Here is an 8,358-nt window from a genome sequence, read left to right on the forward strand (position 1 = left end):
ACCACTGACGTGCTGCTCTGTGTAAGAGGGAACAGAGAGGAAGGGTATAGGTGAAAACACATTTCCTCTGTATATGTGAGGCCTGTACAGAAATGCTAACAGGGGTCTTCTGAGCGTAGGGCTCCATGTCAGTGCCTGAACCCCCCTTTTAACTGCCCTCTCACTCTCCTCGGAATTCATAGTAGTTGGATCACTCCACGACTGACCCTGGGCCCCAGGGCTGCCCCCTAGTGCAGGCTGGGGGTCCCCACACACCCCCACCCCAGCCTTGGGGGTCATCCCCAACACCTCCCTAGGCCGCCCTGTCAAGTTAGGACCTATGGGGACCAATGTTAGCAACCCCCCTCCTCTGGCTCTCTCCCCTCCAGGAAACAGGGCCCTACTCCTCCACCACTCTGGTCGCTGCAGCGCTTGACAGCTAATATTTGTCTGCCAAAATCTGTGTCTGTAATCCGTACTTCCACGCAGGGATCCCGTTACGGGCTGTCTTGAGTATGCCAGCTGTTCAAACATGGTGATTAATTAAAGGAATTCTGTTTGTAAAACAATCCCCCAACCTCTCTCTCTCTTGGCCCCGTTCACCAATTCCCCCTCCCCTCCCGTTCTCTCCCCTCGAACCCCCAGCTCGGCCTCAGCATCGGCCCGGCGAGCGGTTAGCCATTATTAAGACCCCCAAGCGGCAGAGCGAGCGGTCTCCTTGCATTAAGCATGGTTCTCCCAGAGGTCCCCCACATTAGCAAGACAAACATCTCAGATGGCGGCGAGGGGAGGGGGTGGTAATGCAAGGGAGGATTGGACCTCTCAGGCTAGCAGGACAGCAGATGGGTGGGCGCTGGTAGAGTCGGGCTAGTGGTGTGGTTGTTAGATGTATGTTTTATTGCTCCATTCCTTAGCAGGTGAGGTCTCTTGTTGCTGATTGAAACTGGACGTTCTCTCTTGCCCTCCCTCCTCCGTCTCTCTCTCCCTCTTGCTTTCTCTCTCCCCCTGGTTCTTGTGAGCAGTGCAGGTGCTTTCTATTCATCATGAGTGAGACAGATGCCTCAACTCCCATCAGGCCATGGTAAGCGGTGACCTCGCTCATTCACACCATCCTGCAGCACCAGGGCCAGAGGTCACATGGGCTCCAGCGGCACCCTGGCATCTGTCTGCACAAATGCAAACACTCTAACACACACACTCGCACAGCTGCCTCATCACAGGGACCCCAGAGCACATAAAAGTCTAGCCTTGGAGACACCAGAGAGTAGGGTGTCCAATCAAAACGCATCTTTTGACCAATGGGTACAATTGTGTAATTGTGTAGATAATCTTCCAAGAAAACCAATGGTCCAAAACTCATGTCTCTATCATAATCCATTCAAAAGTTATTGGAGTTAAAACTAGGGTGACTAACCAGAGAAAAAAAGTGGTCAAAAATCAGGAAAATGTCTATAGCATCGCATAAGCTAGGCTGGATGCTGTACGAGAATGAAGGCTACCTGACAGGCTCTCTTTCCTGTTGAACTCATCATCTTTCGATATCAATTTTGAGACATGATGTAGTATTTTCATATTTGAAAAATTCCTGGTCTTTTTCAAAGATTTCTCACAAAACAAGTGTATCTGTGAAATGTGAGCAGAGCGCTGAGCGCATAGCAAGATTGTTATCTTCAAAGCCCTTTTCATTTAATTCAGCTCGTGTCATCCTAATTTGACTTTTTGTGACTTGCGGAAACAACTTTGAAGACAGGTACCACAACATGTAAAATCCTCAAATGTAGCTGTGAGTAAACTGCATCGCTCTGTCAACAGAACTCAGTGCTTATTACCAGGGGTATTAGGTTACGAAATCCGACCTTTTGGATATAATGTTAATGATATGTTAAAGAAGACACCACTGAACGATTCAGAACATGAAGAATTATATTTGTCTAGGTAAAATGTATTTGATAAAGTAAGGAATAATCACCAAATTAATCACCAAAGTGTGTTTTCACCCACTCTGGGCAGACACCCTACAGAGAGGTTGGAGTGCTCACAGGACATGTGACTCACCACCTGGATTCGGTCTTTTGTAGCAAAATTTGAAATTCGATTTTTTGCATTGGTAAAAAGTAGAGACTCAGAGCTACAAAGTGTGATATCATACACTGCATTTCTGAGGAACAATGGGGGAAAAAATCTGCTTTTAAAGTTGCTAAACTTGTAAAGTTACTTTTGAGAAAAGGGCCTTTGAATGTTTTGGTACCTACTGGAGAGCTCTTATTTGTCTACACCCATTCAGCATTGTTCACACCCTCTTAAGCCAGCCCCACCCATCTCTTTAAGGATTCACATGTGAGGTCAGGTGCTAAACAGTGAGCATTGTAGTAAAGATTAACCTGTTTGGGGTGCAGCCCGACACCGGTACACTTATGACAACATCCAGCTCAAGTGCCAGCTTGTGAATCAAGCCAACATGTCCGATTTTTAAAATGTTTTACAGGGAAGACAAAATATGTAAATCTATTAGCTAACCACGTTAGCAAAAGACACCACTTTTCTTACTCCATCAGTTTTTTACTCCATCAGTAGCTATCACAAATTCGACCAAATAAAGATATAAATAGCCACTAACCAAGAAACAACTTCATCAGATGACAGTCTGATAACATATTTATTGTATAGCATATGTTTTGTTCGAAAAATTTGCATATTTCAGGTATAAATCATATTTTACATTTCAGCTACAATCAGAAATTGCACCGAAAGCAGCCATAATATTTACAGACACCAACGTCAAATACCTAATTACTCATCATAAAACATTTCTGAAAAATAAATCGTGTACAGCAATTGAAATACAGGCATCTTGTGATTCCAGACAATATTTCCGATTTATTAAATGTTTTACAGCGAAAACAAAATGTAGCGTTATATTAGCATAGCCACAATAGCCAGAAACACTTGGGCGCGGACGACCAGTTCACATGCACGACAGATATTAGAAATAGCATCATAAAATGTTTCTTACTTTTGGTGATCTTCCGTCAGAATGTTGGACAAGGTGTCCTTTGTCCAGAACAGTCGTTGTTTGGATCTGGAACGGCAAATTTCCCTCTTCATTTATTATGGGCACTTGCCAAGTGCTACGGATCTCTCCAACGTCAACAAAGTCAGAGAACGGAACACGGCAAAACTCCCGAAAAAATTTAAATAATCTGATTAAACTATATTGAAAAAACATACTTTACGGTATATGGTATATATATGGTCACATGTATCAAATAAAATCTAAGACGGAGATGTTAGTCGTCCATAACGAGAGCAAAACAGAAGGCAAATCCATGTACTCTTTCGCGCGCTCCAGAAACAGGAAGTGGACGGTCACGTCAAACAAAGAGCTTTAATTCCACCTCAGACCAAGATAAACACTAAATTTTTTCTCTCACCGCCTCTTGACAACCAGGGGAAGGTGTATGAAGTGTATGTAGACTCTTACGTATCATGCCCATGTATAGGCAGGAAGTTGAACAAAGCATCGATTTCTGACATTCCACTTCCTGGTCAGGAAGTGTGCTGCAGAATGACTTCTGTTTCACTCAGAGAAATAATTCAAATGGTTTTAGAAACTAGAGTGTGTTTTCTATCCAATAGTAATAATAATATGCATATTGTACGAGCAAGAATTGAGTACGAGGCGTTTGAAATGGGCACGATTTAACTGGCTACTCAATACTGCCCCTTGCAGCCATAACAGGTTGACTGAAAGTGGTAGTAGCCTACAATAAGGAAAAGTGTCCAGATCAAAATATTTTATAAATATTAGATGACACTTACCCAGACACACTTGTCTAAATTGATGGGTCATGTGAAAAAATGCTAGAACCCCCAGCCACATCCAGTAGTGGAAAAAGTACTAAATTGTCATACTTGAGTAAAAGTAAAGATACCTTAATAGAAAATGACTGAAGTAAAAGTCACCCAGTAAAATACTACTTGAGTACAAGTCTAAAAGTATTTTGTTTTAAAAATACTTAACTATCAAAAGTAAACGTATAAATCATTTCAAATTCCTTATATTAAACCAGATGGCCTAATTGTTTTAATTTTTTATTGACGGATAGGCAGGTCTGACACTCAGACATAATTTACAAATAAAGCATTTGTGTTTAGTGAGTCCGTCAGATCAGAGGAAGTAGGGAAGACCAGGGATGTTCTCTTGATAAGTGTGTGAAGTACTTTGGGTGTCAGGGAAAATGTTTGGAGTAAAAAGTTTTTAAAGAATTATTCGGAATGTGGTGAAGGAAAAGTTAAAGTTGCCAAAAATATAGATAGTAAAGTAATGTACAGATATACCAAAAAAATACAAAAGTAGTACACACCTGTCCAAATTACACACCTGCCCAAATGCCTTCACAACAGTACATTAGCATATTTTATATACTGTTACACACGCACTTTGCTTCCGTGCTGCCTCCTCATATCGTCGCCTCTCCGCTTTAGATGCCTCCAGCTCCGCCTTGGGGCGGCGACACTCCTCTGGCTCTGCCCAGGGTCCTTCTCCGTCCAGAATCTCTTCCCATGTCCATTCCTCCTTGACCCACTGCTGCTGTCGCTGCTGTCCGTTAACCCGCTGCTTGATCCGGGTTTGGTGGGTGATTGTTCCTGTGTCTGTGTAATCCACATGGGACTGTTTCGTTTGTTCGTTCGTTTTAGGTAGTCTGTTCCTGTCCGTGCGTTCTTCGTCTATATGTAAGTTTGTTTGTTTCAGGTCTGTTGCCTTCGTTTATTGTTTTGTAGTTTGTTCTAGTGTTTTGTCAGTGTTTTCGTCTGTTCATTAAAGTCAGTATGTATTCATCACCCGCTGCGCCTTGGTCCGTTAATACACCACCAGACGAACGTTACAGACTTATCACATATGTAGTGAGGTGCGTCTGGTGGCAGAGAAGTCAGGCGCAGGAGAGCGAAAACTGATTTACAACGGTGTCGTTTAATATCCATAAACCACCGTCAACAGAACAATACAATATATGGGTCAAACAAAACCCGGTAATACCAGCATACTGTGCACAAGCACTACAAGAAACAATTACGGACAAGGACATGGGGGGGAACAGAGGGTTAAATACACATGTAATTGATGAAATTGGAACCAGGTGTGATGGAAGAAAAGACAAAACCAATGGAAAATGAAAAGTGGATCAGCGATGGCTAACAGGTCGGTGACTTCGACCGCCGCCCGAACAAGGAGAGGGACCAACTTCGGCGGAAGTCGTTACAACATATTATTCCATACATAAGTTAAGTGTAACGTTCGTCTTCCTCCTCGTCTGAGGAGGAGCAAGGATCGGACCAAAGCGCAGCGTGGTTTGAATACATACTATCGTTTATTAAACGAAGACAAAAAAACACTTGAACAAATTACAAAACAATAAACGACGTGAACAGACCTGAACTTGAGAACATATAAAACATGAACGCACGAACAGGAACAAACGAACGAACGAACGAACGAACGAATGAACGAATGAACGAAACAGTACCGTGTGGCGAACAAACACAGACACAGCAACAATCACCCATGAACAACCAGTGAAAACAGCCTACCTTAATATGGCTCCCAATCAGAGACTATGACAAACACCTGTCTCTGATTGAGAACCATATTGGGCCAAACGAACAAACCTAAACATAGAAACAAATAACATAGACTGCCCACCCCAACTCACACCCCGACCATACTAAATAAATACAAAACAAGGGAAATAAGGTCAGGAACGTGACATTAAGGCCATGCAACCTGAGTTGAAACCTGAGTGAGGTGCACATGTACATACAGTACATAAACCGTACGTAAACAGATGCATGCGCCATATATTTATGTGGTGGACTCTTGATACAGTCACATGATATTGTTGTGGTATGTCACAAAATCATGTTATGACAACACATATCAATATTAATTTTATATATCAATATTTAGCTAAGTCTTGCTAAGTGGATGGGTCTCTACAGAAGGTGTAAACGGTACAGCCAAATGGTTAATTGTATAGTAGCAATATCAGAAATAGCATCAATATAAATAAAATAATATCCAGTATGTACCAGAACAATATCAATATCAGTGATAGACCAGATAGTTATATGCATACAATCAGGGGTAAAGTGGCTGAGCAGCAGGATATATATTTTTTTGTAGCAGCAACGTATGCCGTGTGTGTTAGGAGAGAGTCATTTGAATAGAGGCACTGCAGATAGTGCTGATGACTGGTCCATCCGAACCACGCATGAACAAGGGAATCTACATTCGGAGAGCCTGTTTCTGTCCTGCCCTTGACTTTGGTGCAGGGCATGTGACGTCCATAGCCTCTTTGTCGCAAAACTTCGTCTAAACTTCGTCTAAGTCTGTCTAGCTGTGTAAAGTCCAGGTGGTGATTGTACAGGCAGACCATCTATGGGAGGAAGGATGTCAGCGTTGTGCAGCAGCTGGAACCTGGTTCCGACTGAGTCCGAACACTCCATGGCGACGACAACACCAGGCTCCAGAGCATCGAAGCTGTAAAACATGGAATAACAACAACAAAAAATCAGAAGACATTACAACCTTGCACAACATCAATTCCCCTCCCAAGTTTATATCAGAAGAATAACCTCATGCAATGAAAATGGTTTTCACCTGAAGTGCTGGTACTGCTTGATCTGTGGTACAGAGTCAGGTGTTGTTTCCAGCCATAACTTTCCACCAGCACCGTATCATCCTCCAGTCCAACCATCTGTGGGATGTTGACCCCTGTTCCACTATATTATAGTGTTCTGCTGGAAACAGGAGGACCAGAAGGACGTAAACAGCCTGGGCCACACCTAGCACACGAGACATGCTATGGACACTGTGCTCTGAACAAAGCAACGGGTCTGTCTGCAAATGTGCACAGATATCTCATCAGAGAAACCTAAAGAGCTCATAAAAGCAATTGGACCGAAGCTCATCAAATACTCATCAAAATCAGTTTACAATTGGCTCATTCATCCCCCTCCTCTCCCCTGTAACTATTCCCCAGGTCGTTGCTGCAAATGAGAACGTGTTCTCAGTCAACTTACCTGGTAAAATAAAATAAAATAAAATAAAAATACCACCAAAGGAATCTGTACTTTCTAAACAGCCAATAGGAAGTTCCGTAAGTGATTTTTATGAGGAGTCTGGGTTGTGTCTGCCTAATAATGCCAAAAGAAGTGTTCCAAAACAGTTCTTCAGCTGTCCCCATAGGAGAACCCTTTTGGATTCCATGTAGAATCCTCTGTGGAAAGGGTTCTACCTGGAACCAAAAGGGTTCTTCAAAGGATTCTCCTATGGAGACAGCCGAAGAACCCTTTCAGGTTCTAGATAACACCTTTTTTTCTAAGAGTGTGCACTGCAAAGGACTTGGTGAAATAATTAGGGCACCGGCCTACAACATGGCCACTCGCTACCTGGGTCACCGACCCATTTCTCCTATGATCATCCGGTCACCTCGGGTCTCAGACATCAAGCAGACTGCTGTCACTGGCTCTCTCTGGGTCTAAGCGCTTAAATCCTGTTGCCCGACCTAATTCACACCATAGTCTCAGTCTCAGGACCCCGAGAGGGGGATCAATGCCAAATGCCCTCCTTAAAACCCAACCTTATCTCTGGGCCATGGCACCAGAGTTAGTTAGACATACTGGGACAGACAACCGCGTCTCCGATTAACACAATGGAAGCAATTGTGGGGGGAAAAATATAAATGGCAAAGAAATTCTAAAATGCAAATGGAGAATTGACCAATTTAGTTATTTATGGCAATTGACTTGATCTTTCCAGTCCTGTCTATTGAAATCTACTCAATTTTCCTTCATGTGAGGTAACCAAAGAGGCACAGAGTGGGGTAGACGGAGGCACGGTGCTAAGCTGACAGACTGTAATGCGGAAGGTAGAACTTATAGTTGTATTATAGCGCTCCTGAGAGGCTTAGGATGGCCTGGGCTCTTCCACTCTGGATTCAGGGAAATCTGGGATTCCTGGGAGGTATTAGATGACTCTAACCGGAAATCCCCTCTCTCTGACCACTGGTGTTTGTTTTTCTTAACCAGGCCCCGAGATGGGTGGCATTCCGGGCTAGGCCATCGCTCTCTCACTTCCAGATGCCCAGGAGTGAATCGTTAGCGGCGGTCTTCATGCCTGGCTGGCATTGTGTGGAAGGGATCCAGCTTATAACAAGCTGAGAAAACCAGCTACAGCTACAGTACACTCCCCCAACACCACCACCTCCTTCTTCCTCCCCCACCTCCACCTTGCCCTGTAGCAAAAATACCACCTGACCGGGGAGAGAACCATGCCACGCAGGATGGGTGCTCAGAGGCCTTCCTGTGTAGTCATGGACC

The sequence above is a fragment of the Salvelinus fontinalis genome, chromosome 15 (genome assembly GCF_029448725.1).
Source record: "Salvelinus fontinalis isolate EN_2023a chromosome 15, ASM2944872v1, whole genome shotgun sequence".
In the NCBI taxonomy this organism is placed as follows: Eukaryota; Metazoa; Chordata; class Actinopteri; order Salmoniformes; family Salmonidae; genus Salvelinus; species Salvelinus fontinalis.